The sequence below is a fragment of the Scyliorhinus canicula genome, chromosome 6, assembly GCF_902713615.1.
Source record: "Scyliorhinus canicula chromosome 6, sScyCan1.1, whole genome shotgun sequence".
In the NCBI taxonomy this organism is placed as follows: Eukaryota; Metazoa; Chordata; class Chondrichthyes; order Carcharhiniformes; family Scyliorhinidae; genus Scyliorhinus; species Scyliorhinus canicula.
Window position 1 is genome coordinate 66,043,923 of NC_052151.1, and position 18,703 is coordinate 66,062,625.

Below are 18,703 nucleotides of genomic sequence, written 5' to 3' on the forward strand. Positions count from 1 at the left end.
GGGGGGAAGGGGGGGAGGGGGGGGAAGGGGGGGAGGGGGGGGGGAAGGGGGGGGAGGGGGGGGAAGGGGGGGGAGGGGGGGGAAGGGGGGGAGGGGGGGGAAGGGGGGGAGGGGGGGGAAAGGGGGGGAGGGGGGGGAGGGGGGGGAAGGGGGGGGAGGGGGGGGAAGGGGGGGGAGGGGGGGGAAGGGGGGGAGGGGGGGAAGGGGGGGAGGGGGGGGAAGGGGGGGAGGGGGGGAAGGGGGGGAGGGGGGGGAGGGGGGGAGGGGGGGGAAGGGGGGGAGGGGGGGGGAGGGGGGGGGGAAGGGGGGGAGGGGGGGGGAAAAAGGGGGGGAGGGGGGGGGGGAAAGGGGGGGAAAGGGGGGGGGAAGGGGGGGGAGGGGGGGGGGAAAGGGGGGGGGGAGGGGGGGAAAGGGGGGGGAGGGGGGGGAAAGGGGGGGGAGAGGGGGGGGGGGAGAGGGGGGGAGGGGGGGAGGGGGGGGAGGGGGGGGAGGGGGGGAGGAAAGGGGGGGGAGGGGGGGGAAAGGGGGGGGAGAGGGGGGGTGGGGGGGGGGAGGGGGGGGGAGGGGGGGGGGGAGGAGGGGGGGGAGGGGGGGGGGGGAGGGGGGGGAGGGGGGGGGAGGGGTGCCAATTAGGGAGAAATCATGGTTTTGGGCCAGGAAGGATGGTCACGGTTTAGGGTTTTGAGAAGAAGGGTATTAGTGAAATGAAAGATTTGTTCCTTGGGGACGATTCGCAAGTCTAGAAGAGTTGGGAAAGAAATATGGATTGACACAGAGGGGTTTAGGTACGTGCAGGTGCGGGACTTCACAAGGAAGGTGTTCCCGACCTTCCCTGTAGTGCCGGCCCCTTCATTGTTGGAGGAAGTCTTGTCAGCGGGGGGACTGGAGAGGGGAGTCATCTCGGCGATTTACGGGAGGATCCTGGAGGAGGACGGAATGTCCATGGAGGGGTTTAAGATATGGGAAGTGGAGTTGGGGATGGTCCTAGAAGTGGGACTGTGGTGTGAGGTGCTGCGGAGGGTGAATGCCTCGATTTTTTGTGCGAGGTTGAGGCTGATAAAGCTCAAGGTAGTGCATAGGGCACACCTCACTAAGTCAAGGATGAGCCAGCTGTTCAGAGGCCCTCGCACATCGCTCACAGGTATCCTGATGGGGTGGAGGATAGCTGTGAACAATGTGGGAGGGGCCCTGCAAATCATGTTCACATGTTTTGGTCCTGTGCAAAACTGGAAAATTTTTGAAGGTCGATATTCAGGACAATTTGAGGGATCTTACATGTGGATGTGAAGCCCAGCCCCGTAGAAGATGGTGTCGCACCATCACAAGCTGCAGGCAGGCATGGGGGCAAATGTCTTAGCCTTTGCAAATCACAAGGGCACAGATGCCAAGCATTTTGGTGCCAATATTCAAAGGAAGGGAGAAATTCAACATTGCAAAAAACCACCTTGGAATTAAACTCCATGTGCACATTCTGACATACTGATTTTCTTCATGATTTTAGATGGCAAAATTATTCTAGTTATTGTGCCCTGAAGCAATATATATTCATAAAGATCTTAAATGAAGTCTACCTGTACTCTCAAGTATTCTGTCTTACCTTGTAGGTGTCCTGTGAGTACTAAAAACTAGTTTTTCCCAGAGAGGCTCATCAGCTTCAGTTAAATAAATGTTGGACGATAGAAGTTGCTGCCTAGAAAACAGATAATAACTATGTCAACACTGGTAGCCATGATGTGAAGATGCCAGCGTTGGACTGGGGTGAGCACAGTAAGAAGTCTTACAACACTAGGTTAAAGTCCAACAGGTTTGTTTCGAATCACTAGCTTTCGGAGCACTGGCCCTTCCTCAGGTGAATGAAGAGGTGGTTTCCAGAAACATACATACATACATATATATATATATATATATACTGTATAGACAAAGTCAAAGGTGTAATACGGTATTTTGAATGCAAGTCTTTGCAGGTAATTAAGTCTTTACAGATCCAGAGAGGGGTAATCACAGGTTAAAGAGGTGTGAATTGTCTCATGCCAGATTTAATTATCTGTAAAGACTCACATTCAAATTATTGTATTGCATCTTTGACTTTGTCTATATGCGTGTTTCTGGAACCCATCTCTTTATTCACCTGAGGAAGGAGCAGTGCTCCAAAAGCTTGTGATTCAAAACAAACCTGTTGGACTTTAACCTGGTGTTGTAAGACTTACTATATCAACACTGTTTTAGCTAACTGCACTAATTTCATTGGAATTATTTCATGAAAACTTCCAAAAGATAGGCAAATATGCTACACTTGTGTATACTAATTAATTAACATGGCAATATTTAAAAGTGTTATTGTTCCTATTCCACTTTTTCAGGTGATGTTGCTCCACAATTGTTGCTCGTTTGTGTTGCTGTTGTTGAGCTCAGTGCATTTTAAGTGATAAAACAGGTCCTGCATTAAAACCAGGTGTTGCGGGAGATACCCATTCCAACATGAGGAGAATCAGGCGCCAAAAGAGGAGGCTGCACAGGCGGCAGGCAGCACTCACCTGATGCTGGCAGAATGCAGACCCTCTCTCACCATGGGCAAGGTTTAGGCTCCGGGAGACGCACTCGGCCCCGCCCCGCTCTGTTTGAAACGGCGGCCTAGCAACGCCGGCACCGCCTCACGCCATGACAACAAGGCCGACTCCGAGCACCGAGCGAGAAACCAATGGCGCGGATTGCTGACCTGGGAGGGAGTGGCGAGGCGCGGCTGTGAAGCCGGGCTGGACTCAGTGAGGTTCCTGGTATTCCCGGTGCCGGTATTCCCGCTGCGCGCGACTGTGGCAACCAGAGGAGGGCAGCTCCAAGTGCGTCACAGGCGCCCTGGCCGCGCCTGCGCCCAGCACAAACTCCACGCCCCTGCCATTTCCCCCTGCTGGTCGCAGCTGGCAATTACAGCACCCCGACCCGACAGGGCAGCGAGGAATCCCAGTCCATTCAGGGAGGTACGAAGTTCAGGTAGTTCCCAGTTCATTCAGGTAGATGCACTGGGTCACCGAGGCAAGGGAATACACAATGAACGGTAGGACGCTAGAAAGGGCCAGGAAGACCTTAGGGTGCATGGAGGCAGCGGGACAGGTAGATAAAGTGGTTCAGAGAATAGAATCATAGGATTCCTGCAGTGCAGAAGGGGGCCATTCGGCCCATCGAGTCTGACAATCTGAAAGAGCACCATACTTTGGCCCCATCCCTGTAACTCTAGCCCAAACCTTTTTGATCATTAACTGTCAATTTATCATGGCCTATCCAGCTACCCTGCACATCTTTGCATTGTGGGAGGAAACTGGAACACCCAGAGGAAACCCACACAGACACGGGGAGAACGTGCAAACGCCATACACACAATCACCCGAGGCTGCAATTGAACCCAGGTCCCTTGCGCTGTGAGGCAGAAGTGCTAACCACTGTGCCACTATCCCGCCCCTAAAAAGACATATGGGATACTTTACTTTGTCAGCATTGAATATAAGAGAAGGAAAATTATGATGGAACTGTATAAAATGCTTGTTAGGCCACAGCCAGAGTACTGTGTGCAGTTCTGGTCACCACACTGTAGGAAATTTGTGATTGCACGAGAGAGGGTACAGAGGCGACTCAGCAGGATGTTACTTGGGCTGGAGTGTTTCAGCTATGAAGAAAGGCTGGGATTGTTTTCCTGATAGCAGAGAAGGCAGAAGGGGGATCTCATTTAGGTGTATAAAATTATGAGGGACAGAGATAGGGTAGATAGGAAATAACTTTTCCCCTCAGTAAAGGGGTCAATAACCAGGTGGCCAGTGGCGTGCAGAGGTCTGGTGATGCCTGGGGCAAATCTTGATTGTATGCCCCAAAGACTCAAGTATAAGGCCTAATATACTGAGAAATATTATGAGAAAGGAAAACATTTTGAATATAACTTCCCGTACCAGCCTCCTGAACAGGCGCCGGAATGTGGCGACTAGGGGCTTTTCACAGTAACTTCAGTGAAGCCTACTTGTGACAATAAGTGATTTTCATTTCAATGTAGATGATGTTCTAAACCGTTGTGTGCAGAGAGCAGTGAATGGTCTCTCACCTGTATGAACTCACTGATGTCTCCGCAGGATGGATGGCTGAGTGAATCCCCTCCCACACACACTGCAGATGAACGGCGTCTTCCCGGAATGAACTCTCTGGTGTGTCAGCAGGTTGGTTAATTGAGAGAATCTCTTCCCACACACAGAGCAGGTGAACAGCCTCTCCCCAGAGTGAACTCGCTGGTGTGTCAGCAGTTGGGGTGAATGACTGAATCCCTAATCACACTCAGAACTGAGGGAGTGCTGCACTGTCAGAACAGCCTTCTTTCAAATAAGTTGTTAAACTGAGGCTCTGTCTGTCCCTATTAGGTGGATGTTGAAGATCCCACAGCCACTATTTTGAAGAAGAGCAGGGGAGTTACCCCCGTGTCCTGGTCAATACTAGGGGCTTTTCACAGTAACTTCATTTGAAGCCTACTTATGAAATGAAAATCGCTTATTGTCACATTCCGCATTCGCCACATTCCAGCGCCTGTTTGGGGAGGCTGTTACAGGAATCGAATCGTGCTGCTGGCTTGCCTTGGTCTGCTTTCAAAGCCAGCAATGTAGCCCTGTGCTAAACAGCCCCTGACAATAAGCGATTTTCATTTCATTTCATGTGTCAAACTGAGGGAGCAAAGGATGTCAATATTTTTAAGAGAGAGACCTGGGCCAAGCTTTCCAGAGTCTGAACCCTCCCTGGATTCACTTCCTTTCCCTTCAGTTGCTGCAAGTGACCAATTGATGGTCAGAATGAAAAAAGAAATGGAAAGGGGGAGAAAAGAAAGTGTTTTACTCACAGTTGTTGGAGACAGGAGGAAGATTCCGTCGGTGTGAAAGCTCAATTATCACTCACACAAAGCCCGCGCTCTGATTGGCTGGAGAACCCAGTCCCTCCGGTCCTCAATCTTTTTTCATTGGTCAACATCTCAGCAAGCAGATCAGGGGGCGGGGCCTTTCCCTGCATGTGAGGAGCTCTGATTGGCTGGAGAACCCAGTCCCTCCGGTCCTCAATCTTTTTTCATTGGTCAACATCTCAGCACGCAGATCAGGGGGCGGGGCCTTTCCCTGCATGTGAGGAGCTCTGATTGGCTGGAGAACCACAGTCCCTCCGGTCCTCAATCTTTTTTCATTGGTCAACATCTCAGCACGCAGATCAGGGGGTGGGCCCTTTCCCTGCATGTGAGGAGCTCTGATTGGCTGGAGAACCACAGTCCCTCCGGTCCTCAATCTTTTTTCATTGGTCAACATCTCAGCACGCAGATCAGGGGGCGGGGCCTTTCCCTGCATGTGAGGAGCTCCCCCTCCCTTGGACATGCGCAGTCCCGGGCCGCCCGCACGCGCGGCGGATAGAGCCGTTTCCCCACCGCGGGTGAGTCTGGGAGCGCAGTCACCTCACCCTGACACAAGGTACATGTCGGTAGTCACTGGATTTGATTGTGACGCCCCCCCGCCCCCCCTTAGCAAAACAATTTGTTAAATTCAGGTGGAAAAATTTAGGCATCTGGGTGACATTGGGGAGAGCAATAGCCTCTGATTGATGCCCCCATCCAATGGATGCCCGGGGCCAATGCACCGTCGGCCCCCCCCTCTGCACGCCACTGCAGGTGGCATAGATTAAGGAGCAGGAGATTTAGAGGGGATGTGATGAAAAGTTTTTTCACCCAAAGGGTGGTGGGAATCTAAAATTCACTGTCTGAAGGGGAGGTAGAGGCGGAAACCCTCACATTCAAGACGCATTTAAATGAGCACGAAACACCGTAGCATACAAGGCGACCATGTGCTGGGAAATGGGATTAGAATAGATTAATGTTTGATGGCCAGCGCAGACATGATGGGCCGAAGAGTCTCTTTGTGCTGTAAACCTCTGTGACTCTAATGTTGCTTTCTGTAGAGGTTGGGAAGGAACTTCCCCATTCATGGGCGCAATTTACCAGCTGCGTTCTGCCGGAATTAGGACGGGACGAAACTGAAAGATCCTGGGAGAGGCCCATCCTGGGATTCCAACAGTTGTTGCACCTCGCGAGATCTAACCTGATCTCGCAAGATATTGCGAGCTGGATCCTACCCACAATGGGGGGGGGGGGGGGGGGGGGCGGATCCAGACTGGCAGAGTTAGGTGAGTTTAGAAATTCACTTAACTATCCCGTCACCAGATCAAACCGGCTCCCGGGATCGAATCCTCTTTCCAAGGAGACTGCAGCTGGATACCGTTTAGCACTAGCCCCACCAATGGGGACAAGGTGAAACAGTCCTTGGCTGGTCTCCCAGGTGGTGCTAGCCTGGCATTGCCAGGGTGCGCCCAAGTGGCATTGACAGGCTGGCATGGGCACTAGCAGGATGCCCAGCTGGCAGTGCCAAACTGGCATTTTGTTTGCACCAGGGATTGAGCCCGGTGGTGACCAGCCTGTATGACGTGGGGTGCGGGGAGGGCAAGAAACCCCATACAGGTGGCTGGGGCGTTGGGGAGAATCTGGGGCGCATCTAATGGTCTGGAGATCGAGACGCCATTTTTTCTTCCTGCCCTGAGGAGCTCCACTGTGCAGGAAATTACGCTAAGTGCAGACTCAGGAAGGCATTCCCTGGCGAGGCGTGAAAACAAAACAGAGTGTCATTAAATAGCAGGCTCGCTCTCAGCAATCCCATCCAGAACGGTCTCTGTTTTATATTGGTTAGATCGCAGCTCATGTCTTTTGATCTAAAAATGTTCAATTTTCTGTCATTGGTGTATTTAGTAAAAGCTTTTCTAATATTGTGATTAATGATGAAAGTTTAGTACAGATGATTCTTCAGTACATTTCATTGATGCTCTTTGCTGGGGATAGAACATTACAGCGCAGTACAGGCCCTTCAGCCCTCGATGTTGCGCCAACCTGTGAAACCACTCTAAAGCCCATCTACACTATTCCCTTATCATCCTGTAGCCACCTGGGGTGGCCGCGTCCCAATTCCAAAATGGATACTCGCAAAGAGTGCAGGGAAAAATGGACAGCACTAGAAAAACAAGCAGGTGCAAAGTTTCCTGTGGATTGGAACTTGCAGAACCCAGACAGAACTGAAACTACAAGCCATTAGCATAGTAATGAGCTATCTCCGGGGACAAAAAGAAACATTGAAACAATCGGTACCAGGACAGACTCCCCGGCGCCAGTGGAGACTAAAACAAAGGCAGGCCAACGGTTACCTAGAGCCCGCCCAACGATCGAACAACTCCGGTATTGGAGAGAATCGATACAAACGATTGGGACATGGTCCAATTAATTGGGACCAAGTCCAGGGTTTGCCCAGAAGGGCGCAAAACCTCTTGGGGTATAAAGCAGAGTCCCCAAGGTCAGTGCGCTCTCTTACTTTCTCCATCTTCACCTTGGCCTTTGGCTCTCAGCGACGAGAGGCCCGCCAAGCACCAGCCAAGTAAGTCTAAGGTCAATGCACGCTACGAGATAGACGCTCCTAGCTACTATTCTATACCAGATCGAAGCCAGCAGTATCAGAACTGGACAACGGCCATTGTTCCTCTGACTGAGTGGGCACTCAAAGCTAAGTATAGGCTTTTAGTAGTAGTTGTAGTTTAGTGAGTAGGGTATGTGCATGAGTAATAATTGACTGTGTGTAAATAAATGTGCATTGATTTCAAACTTGCTAACTGGCGTATCGAGTCATTGATCAGTATTCGGCTTTGAACCCTGTGGTGGTATCAGAAAGATGCCTGGCGATTCTTGAGCAAAGGTAATTAAAACAGAGCAAATTAAGGGAAAGCATAACGAGCAACATTTACTGGCGACTCCGCCGGGACTCGACTTAGAAGTGGCCCCACCACTCCGAGAGAATGCAATAATTTGAATTAGAAATCCAATTGGAAACAGAAGAACCACAAGTGTTTAAGCAGTACTGATCAATCCTCCAGAATTCGGAAGTGTGTTAATGCATGCGTACTAACAGGGATATAAGTTAAACCTGAGAGATTTTGTTGCGTAAAACTTTCGGGAGTTTTGTAGGCCGAAAATTAGTGTAAGCCGTACCCGTGTTTACATCACCGCTTTATCACCTCCTGTTCTAAATTTAATAGAGAACCCAGTAACCACCGTTCTTCCTCACCTGGAAATGTTAAAGCAGACATTCTAGCAAAGGCAGGTTCTAGACATGGTTATTTTTGGAACCCCCTGAAAGCGCCCCAGTACACGCAGTTCAGGTCTCACAGACCAACATACAGGATTTGGCCCAGGCACAGAAATAGGGCGAGAAGCTCAGGGAAGTTTTAAACAGAATCTTTCCAGCCCCTTATGACAAATTTAGGAATTCCATGACCACACATGACGGTGTGATTCTTAAAGACAGCCTTTATGTAGTTCCAGAGCAGGATAGGAACCAACTCTTTTGTTTGTTCCATGGACATCAGGGAATTGAACCCACTTTAGTCCACCTCAGACCGCTTGTTGGTGGCCAAATTTAAAAGCAGACGTAACACACTACGTTGAGAATTGCTTGATCTGTGCCCAGAACAATCCGGAAAGATACGCAAAGAAGGCTCAACTTAACCACACCCGCCCCGTTAATGGCCCATGGACTATCCTCCAGATAGACTTCATAGGACCCCTACCCCCTGCAGAAACGGATATAAGTATGTGTTGGTGGTCATCGACACCTTCACAAAATGGGTGGAAGCATTTCCATCGCGCACTAATACGGCAAAGACCACAGCCAAAATACTAACCCACCACATCTTTACAAGATGGGGACTCCCCGGTAGCATAGAGTCCAATCAAGGCTCCCATTTTACAGGATGAGTTAAGAAAAACGTCCTCAGAATTTTTGGAATTACTCAAAAGTTTCGAGCAACATTTACAGGCGACTCCGCCGGGACTCGACTTAGAAGTGGCCCCACCACTCCGAGAGAATGCAATAATTTGAATTAGAAATCCCATTGGAAACAGAAGAACCACAAGAGTTTAAGCAGTACTGATCAATCCTCCAGAATTCGGAAGTGTGTTAATGCATGCGTACTAACAGGGATATAAGTTAAACCTGAGAGATTTTGTTGCGTAAAACTGTCGGGAGTTTTGTAGGCCGGAAATTAGTGTAAGCCGTACCCGTGTTTACATCACCGCTTTATCACCTCCTGTTCCAAATTTAATAGAGAACCCAGATATAGGAAAAATGGCAATGAAGGCAATGGAACGCCTTATGAACCCACATGAATTCGAGGTCGCAGCGACCAGCAGAGTAGGACAGTGTCCCGTTTGGGAAGATGAAATAAGGAAGTACCTCAAAGGGAAAGGATGGCCCCTTTGGAGCGAATTTTGCGCGAATGAAGAAACAGGTCCCGGGACTATAGGACATACTTGGTGGGAGAACCTGTCAGAGATTCACAAGAGCAGCTTGGGAAACGCTTGCAAGCCGATGGCAATCGTGTCCTGTCTGGCACGATTGCGAGGCACAGAGGAGGTCGTTAGGACGCTCCGTAGAGAGATAGAGGAGAGAGATAGAACGAGTAAGGTAGATGTGAGCGAGATAGAAAGAGAGAACAGAGAGTTAAGAGGGAAGTTAGCAGCAAAAGACAGAGAGGTGGATGATGCCAAGAGGGCACACCAGTCTTATCTGGCGCACTTAAGCAGCTTCCAGACCCAGTATGACAAGGCCTACCAGGACACACAAAGTGCCTTCTTGGTAAGACAAGAAACAGAACAGCAGGTGGAGGCATTGCAGAAACAATGCAATGACTTAAAAGCAGCCGTACGAGCACTCCATGCTTCCACAACGGAACAAAGGCAGAGCTAGGTAGACCACGCAAAGTGCCGGAAGCAAATTGCAGAATTGCAATCCCTGCTTTCAGTTCAGAATGGGCTTTCAGAGCACATTCGGACCCCAACTAGATCAGGAAAACGGCCCCGATTGGCAGGAATTAAACGAAACAGCCCATAGATATGTACATGGAGCATGTGCGCAGGAGAAGCCCTAGAAAAGGAGAGCACCCCAACCCTTCACCAAACAGGCAACACACACCCCCATGAATCTGGTAACCACACCCCGCAGGGCCGCAGCAGGAGACACGGATTTCCTGTATACAACCCCCTTAACCGTGACCCAATTACGGGATGCGTGCGAGAAAATCACACCGTTCCTCCCCACTTCAGACCCCCACCAATTTTTCGCGAAGGTTAAACAGCAGGCCACCATGTACGGCCTGGACGAGAGAGAGCAGGTAAAGCTCACAGTTTTGAGCCTCGATCCTTCAATCGTAGCAGCCCTTCCCGGCCCACAGAATGTAGGAGGAGGCACCCTAGCAGAGATGCACACAGCGATCCTTGATGCGATCGGCTATAACAGAAGAGACCCTGTAGAAGGCCTGAATAGATGCAGACAAAAGAAGACCGAGCACCCCACAGCGTTTGCTGGACGCTTGTGGATTCATTTCACTGCAGATTTTGGAGAATTAGCCCGTGCCCATTTGTCCCCAGATAACATGGCAAAATGGACTCGAATCTTGATCTCTTATGCCACAGAGGCAGGACAGAGAGCTTGCACGAATTATGACCCCTCAGATGAGGCCCACAATGAGAAATGGGTTTTGAAAAGGTTGTCCCGCGCTTGGGAACAATCCGTTCAGAACAAGACCAATTTTAGGAAACCCGAGGAAGAGCAGGCAGATGCAGATATGCATACAGTTAAAGTGCACCAGAACTCCGCATGGATAAATGAGAGTAGAAACAGCCCACCCTAGCCCAAATCGCAGGAGTGTTACAACTGTGGTCAGTTAGGACACTTTGCACGAGAGTGCAACGCCCCACAGAAACCACAGAGAGCCCAACAGACAGGCACCCTAAATAGGAATAGGGCAATACCTATTCATAGTGTTAGCGCCCGTTCAGACCAGGGAGACATGAACGGCACAGACTGATGGTGTTCGGGCTCCCCAACTTGGGTCTGTGACACCCTTTGGGATAAGTCCGGCCGACCAGTCGTAGCAGGCAAAGTACGGGGTCAGCCCGTTGAATTTCTTTGGGACACAGGAGGGTCCCGCACCACACTCAATTCCTCCACGATGTTTCAGAGGGACACATGGCCCACAACAGACACCATCACCCTCAGCGGCTTTACAGGCCACTTACAGCAGGGACACATCACAGCCCCTGTATCCATACAAATCGGCAATATAACAACCAAGCACCCCATAGTGTTAGTTGATCTACCCCACACAGCTGAACACATTTTAGGAATCGACTTTATGAGCTCCCACAACCTTTCATTTGATCCAGTCAACAAATGTGTCTGGAGAATGGCAAAAGCAGCATGAGCCCCCGCCACGCTCACAGTAGGAGAATTTGCAAAAAGGATCAGCTCAGTTGGAGACTACTGGTCTGACCCGAGAACAATTAGTGCAGATAAACAGGTTAGGGCAGTCCTGCAAGAACACAAAGCAGCATTTGCACAGCACAAGCACGACTGTGGCAGAATGGCTGGCTCTGTGCAGATTACAGGTCCTGACCCCAGATCCCAGAAACAGTACGGATTTCCCCAGGAAGCAGAGGGATGAGTCTCGAAAGTGATAGACACCTTGTTAGAACAGGGCGTACTGAGATCAGTACCCTCCACTAATAATGCCCCGATTTGGCCCGTCAGGAAACCCGATGGATCATGGCGACTGACCATTGATTACCGGGAACTGAACAAAGTAACCCCAGCAGCAGCCCCTACCGTAACCACAAGTCCCAAGACCATGCTCAAGCAGGGACTCCAGTCACGATTCTTTACGGTTTTGGACATTAGTAATGGCTTCTGGTCCATTCCATTGGCTAAAGCGGGCTAGTACAAATTTGCCTTCACTTTTCAAGGACAGTAGCATACGTGGACGTGCCTTCCACAAGGCTTCCACAACTCCCCCTCCATTTTCCACCAACAGCTGGCAAATGGATTAGCTAAATTTTCCCGCCCCGAATGTCTGGTCCAGTATGGAGACGACTTGCTACGACAGACAGACACAAAGGCAGAGCATGTTTCGCTTCTAGCAGAACTCCTAGGACTCCTAAAAGAAAAGTAAGGTTAACCCCAAAAAGGCCCAGATTTTGGAAGAAAAAGTGATATACTTGGGAACAGTTATCATGCATGGTAATTGCGAGATTGAGCAGAAAAGGATTGACTCGATTGTCAAATTGCCCCTTCCCAACAATGTCTCAGCCCTCCGGTCGTTTTTAGGACTGGTTGGCTACTGCCGAAACCACATCGACGGCTTCGCCACTAAAGCAGCGCCCCTATCCGAACTTCTTAAGAAAAAGACACCTTGGGAATGGCTTCCGCAGCATACAGATGCCGTGGATGCTTTAAAAAGAGCACTCAGCACAGCCCCCGCACTACAGGTCCCAGACCCACTTACCCCGTACGCTATCAAAGTAGCAAGCACTGACCGAACCCTTTCGGCCGTGCTCCTCCAGGAACGGCCCGTGGCATACGCATCCCGAGTATTAGACCCTGTCGAGCAAGGATTTTCTGCCTGTGAAAGGCACCTGCTTGCAGTTTTTTGGGCAGTACAGTACTTTTCATACATTACAGGACTCAACCCCATCACCATCCTCACAGAACACACCGCAACACAGCTATTATTAGACGGCCGACTTCAAGATGGCACAGTCAGCCAAATCCGAGCAGCCCGTTGGACCCTTCTTTTACAGGGATGGGACATCACAGTTAAAAGAACAAAGACACACACTTTCCTCGCGGACAATTTACAGTACCCAGGCTCCCCTCATGAATGTGAGATTATCTCCACACAGCACAACACTGGCCCATTCATTCCAAAAACACCTCCCAGGAAGATAGGTAGTTCACCCCAGAGACCCCAGCACACAGACACTTGCGCACCCCTGAAAATCTATGTGGATGGCTCCTCCACAGTTTTAGACAGCAAACGCATAACGGGATGCAGTATTTATGTAGAGGACGCGCTGGGAAGCGCCCTAGAAGAGATTTCCCTAAAGTTGCCAGGACACTTAGGCTCGCAGGCAGCAGAACTGGCAGCAATAGTTACATAGTAGACCACCCCGATTCGCTCCCCACCCCAGCAGACATCTACTCAGACAGCCTGTATGTCTGTAATAGCTTAACCGAATTACTACCCCTGTGGGAGACAAGAGGATTTGGTCCGCAGATGGAAAACCCCTACCATCAGCCCCATTACTCCGCCATATTTTAAAGCAGGCAAAGGACAGGAAATACGGCATTGTAAAAGTTTGCAGTAACCATCGTTCTTCCCCACCTGGAAATGTTAAAGCAGACGCCCTAGCAAAGGCAGGTTCTAGACATGGTTATTTTTGGAACCCCCCTGAAAGCGCCCAAGTACACGCAGTTCAGGTCTCACAGACCAACATACAGGATTTGGCCCAGGCACAGAAATAGGACGAGAAGCTCAGGGAAGTTTTAAACGGAACCTTCCCAGCCCCTTATGACAAATTTAGGAATTCCATGACCACACATGACGGTGTGATTCTTAAAGACAGCCTTTATGTAGTTCCAGAGCAGGATAGGAACCAACTCTTTTGTTTGTTCCATGGACATCAGGGAATTGAACCCACTTTAGCCCACCTCAGACCGCTCTGTTGGTGGCCCAATTTGAAAGCCGACGTAACACACTACGTTGAGAATTGCTTGATCTGTGCCCAGAACAATCCGGAAAGACACGCAAAGAAGGCTCAACTTAGCCACACCCGCCCCGTTAATGGCCCATGCACTAACCTCCAGATAGACTTCATAGGACCCCTACCCCCTTGCAGAAACGGATATAAGTATGTGTTGGTGGTCATCGACACCTTCACAAAATGGGTAGAAGCATTTCCATCGCGCACTAATACGGCAAAGACCACAGCCAAAATACTAACCCACCACATCTTTACAAGATGGGGACTCCCCCGTAGCATAGAGTCCGACCAAGGCTCCCATTTTACAGGATGAGTTAAGAAAAACGTCCTCAGAATTTTTGGAATTACTCAAAAGTTTCATATCGCGCACCACCCCCAGTCAAGTGGTATTGTCGATCGCATGAATAGGACACTAAAATCCACCCTTAGGAAAATGGTTCAGCAGAACAATAGCACCTGGGACTCAGTTCTCCCATTTGCATTGATGTTTTTACGAAACACGATATCCACGTCCACAGGGTACACTCCCCACACTCTCATGACCGGGCGCCCCATGAAAGGAACGGAATATTTATTAGTTTTAGATTTGACCAGCCCCGCAGTGACAGCCCTCACACACGAAAACACTGTACAGCAGTTGATAGCACATGTGAAGGCGGCCCAACTCACAGCCGCTGTGAGAATGGGCACAAGGAAAGAAAAAGCAAGGCTTGTTTCGATAAGACAATGCATGCCACTGTGTTTGAAGTAGGGCAGCAAGTAATGCTTTCCCTTTACAACCCCAGCACATTCCTGTCACCTAAGTACTCAGGTCCGTACTCCATTTCGGACAAAGTAAGCCCCTCTGTGTACAAAATACAATGCCCTAATGGAAAGTCTGCGTGGTTTCACATAAACCAGCTTAAGGCTTATGGCTCGCAGAACAACCACACACACAGTATAGTACACTACCCCATAGTACACAGAGCCCAGTAACAGTCAACAGTACCCCGACCTGGTGTGATAAGTTTATCACTTGGTATTCCCTCTCGTATGTCGTTGAAGCACTTTTAGCACTGGTGATACTTTGCAGTATTGTGCAGACCATTCGAATGAAGAAATGGCGAAGGAGAGCCTACCGCTCTCGCACCCCGGTATACAGAATTAGATCCCCTATTTTCGGTTTCCACCAGGCCCCCGAACTCTGTGTTTGACTGCCAAACCAGAGACATTTGAATGCTGCTATTTTTGTACAGTTAAGATGTTAGTATATTTTTGAATTGTTTGAGTGAGGATACTTTATTGAGAATAGTTAGAGATTCCAGTTTTTTTATTTTGTAATGCATGTCCTTAATGACATAGCGCCCCCATAGAATTTTGATGATGTGTGTATGAAAAATTGTTTAGTTAAAGATATGTTGCATACTTAGGGTCAGAGTAGGGCCTAGTCATGGGTGCCCGCTTGGTCAGGGAACGAAGATATCGCAGTAGTGTGATCCTTCATGCTTCGCGTTGAGGATCACAAGGAGGGAGTGTAGCCACCTGGGGTGGCGACGTCCAGATTCCAAAATGGATACTCGCAAAGAGTGCAGGGAAAAATGGACAGCACTAGAAAAACAAGCAGGTGCAAGGTTTCCTGTGGATTGGAACTTGCAGAACTGAAACTACAAGCCATTAGCATAGTAATGAGCTATCTCCGGGGACAAAAAGAAACATTGAAACAATCGGTACCAGGACAGACTCCCCGGCGCCAGTGGAGACTAAAACAAAGGCAGGCCAACGGTTACCTAAAGCCCGCCCAACGATCAGGGAACGACCCCGTTATTGGAGAGAATCGATACAAACGATTGGGATATGGTCCAATTAATTGGGACCAAGTCCAGGGTCCGCCCAGAAGGGCGCGAAACCTCTTGGGGTATAAAGCAGAGTCCCCAAGGTCAGTGCGCTCTCTTACTTTCTCCATCTTCACCTTGGCATTTGGCTCTCAGCGACAAGAGGCCCGCCAAGCACCAGCCAAGTAAGTCTAAGGTCAACGCACGCTACGAGATAGGCGCTCCAAGCTACTATTTTATACCAGTTCGAAGCCAGCAGGATCAGAACCGGACAACGGCCATTGTTCCTCTGACTGAGTGGGCCACTCGAAGCTAAGTATAGGCTTTTAGTAGTAGTTGTAGTTTAGTGAGTAGGGTATGTGCATGAGTAATAATTGACTGTGTGTGTAAATAAATGTGCATTGATTTCAAACTTACTAACTGGTGTATCGAGTCATTGATCAGTATTCGGCTTTGAACCCTGTGGTGGTATCAGAATGATACCTGGCGACTCGTGAGCAAAGGTAATTAAAACAGAGCAAATTAAGGGAAAGCATAACGAGCAACAATCCATATGTTTATCCAATGACCATTTGAATGCGTTTAGCGTTGGTGAGTCCACTACTGTTGCAGGCAGGGCATTCCATGCCCTTACTACTCTCTGAGTAAAGAACCTACCTCTGACATCTGTCCTATATCTATCTCCCCTCAATTTAAAGCTATGTCCCCTCGTGCTAGACATCACCATCCGAGGAAAAAGGCTCTCACTGTCCACCCTATCTAATCCTCTGATCATCTTGTATGCCTCAGTTAAGTCACCTATAGAACATAAACTCGTTGCAAGGTTTTTGCTGAATGAATGTTCTATTGTGTGTTATATTATGTTGCCATTGAAACAAATGAAAAGTCATTGACCTGAAACATTAACTTTTCTCACCACAGATGCTGCCAGATCTTCTAAGTATTTCCATCATTTTCTATTCACATTTCAGATTTCCTGCCTCTGTTGTATGTTGCCTTTGTGACCAATAAGATTACACTGCTTCTCCATTGTTGTTCCAATATGCATCACTTCGCAATTACCTGCATTAAATTACATCTGCCTCGTTTGAGTCTATGTCCTCCTGAAATCTATCTTGCTTAGTATTTACTATATTATTAAGATTTGTATCATCTACAAGCTTCAAAATTATACTTCCTATGCACAAGTCCAGGTATTAAACAAGAAAAGCAACAGCACTAATATCAATCCAACTACATACTTCTCTCCAGTCAGAAAAATGACCATTCACCATTCTGTACCTCCGATCATTTTTCTGTTTGCAGATCTAAGTTATTACCACACATTTAATACCTTGGACTTTTATTTCTGAATAAGTCTATTGTGTGGTCCTTTGTCATATGCCTAGGGGAGCACGGTAGCATAGCGGTTAGAACTGTTGCTTCCAGGGACCCGGGTTCAATTCCCGGCTTGGGTCACTGTCTGATCGGGGTCGGCACATTCTCCCAGTGTCTACGTGGTTTCCTCCGGGTGCTCCAGTTTCCTCCCACAAGTCCCGGAAGACGTGCTTCTTAGGTGAACTGAACATTCTGAGTTTTCCCTTAGTGTACCCGAACAGGCGCTGGAGTGTGGTGACCAGGGGATTTTCACAGTGATTTCATTGCAGTGCTAATGTAAGCCTACTTGTGACACTAATAAAGATTATTATCATTATTATTTTGAATGTCCATATTGGACACCTCATGTGCCTTTGGGAGGGCGGGGGGGGGGGGGGTGGGGGGGGGGGGGGGGAGCGGGGAGCTATACTTTATGTGGAGTAGTGGCCCCTTTAAGAACTAGGATCTGATTTCTTGTTAAAAAACAGATGGGTTCCATTGAATCATCATGGGACCAGGTTGTCTAGGAGGTAAATAATAGAACATAAAAGGGTCAACAAGTTAGTTATAGGGGGAGTAGGTTCCCAGGGCCAATTCTTGGTTCAAACAGTTTGAGAATTTCAATTCAGCTAAGGTGAAGTAAACATCTTTTTCAACATAATTTGGTTGAAATTCTGGGTGTCAGGAAAGAAAGTTAAACCTCTTGTTAATTGAAGGACTTTATTAACAGGGAGTTGACTTTATGGTCTAGCCAAGCTGAGGAGAGAACGAGAGTTTTAGATACAAAATTCCACAGTTAAAGAATATTAGGACTTGGAGAGTTAATACCTGAGGTGGCTATGTTTAAGACACCAGGGACACCTATACTGAACGAAGAGTTTGCAACCTTACAATAGTTGGAGAAGATCTGAAGGGACAACCTTTCCAGAACTAAATGGAAGGCCTAAGAAATCTCAGCCTATATACAAATCATTGATACAATATCCAGAGTCCAAACGTCCAAGTTTTGATAGATATCTGGTATAAGAATTTGGAGTGTTCAAGTCCAATAGATATAGAAGGGCAGTAGAGACCCAACTGAAATGTTTTATTTCTCCACAGGATGAAGACATTGTTGACTGAACCAGCACTTATTGCTCATCCTTAAATGCTCTTGAGATGGTGCTGCTGAGCTTGTTTCTTGAACCACTGCAGTCCATTCTATGTAGATGTAGTGCTGTTAGGAAAGGAGTTGCAGGATTTTGGCTCAGCGACAATGAAGGAATAGCAATATAGTTCCAAGTCAGGACTATGTGACTTGGAGAGGAACGTGCAGGTGGGGTGTTCCCATGCATCAGTTACCCTTGTCCTTCAAGGTGGTTGAGGTCACGTGTTTGGAAGGTGCGGTTGAAGGAGCCTTGTGTTTCTGCAGTGCATCTTGTAGATGGTACACACAGCAGCCACGGTGCATCAGCTGTAGGGGAGTGAATGTTTATTAACAATAATAATAATCTTTATAATAATAATAATCTTTATTGTCACAAGTAGGCTTACATTAACACTGCAGTGAAGTTACTGAGAAAAGCCCGAGTGCCACATTCCGGCGCCTGTTCGGGTACACAGAAGGAGAATTCAGAATGTCCAATTCACCTAATAAGCACATCTTTTGGGACTTGTGGGAGGAAACCCACGCAGACACAGGGAAAACGTGCAGACTGCACGGACTGACCCAAACCAGGAATCAAACCTGGGACCCCGGCGCTGTGAAGCAACAGTGCTAACCACTTTACTTCCTTGCTACCGGGTGGTAGATGGGGCTCCAGTCAAGTGCACTGCCTTGTCCTGAATGGTATAGAGCTTTTGAGGG

General features: G+C 48.8%; 1 protein-coding gene across 8 annotated transcripts in view; it reads right to left on the reverse strand.

Annotated features, from left to right (window-relative positions):
* The window catches only part of ahi1 (Abelson helper integration site 1), a 375,133-nt gene extending 372,257 nt beyond the window's left edge, over positions 1-2,876 (reverse strand). For 5 of the 8 annotated variants that reach the window (XR_005460937.1, XM_038799414.1, XM_038799416.1 and 2 more), the window contains exons 1-2: positions 2,535-2,865; positions 1,598-1,690 (exon numbers count right to left, since the gene is read on the reverse strand). The gene's annotated coding sequence lies outside the window, so the exon portion shown is untranslated. Of the gene's footprint in view, positions 1-1,597; positions 1,691-2,534 lie in introns of all 8 variants that reach the window. The other 3 variants (XM_038799412.1, XM_038799411.1, XM_038799413.1) reach the window with 3 other exon arrangements.
* Positions 2,877-18,703: the final 15,827 nt, after the last annotated feature.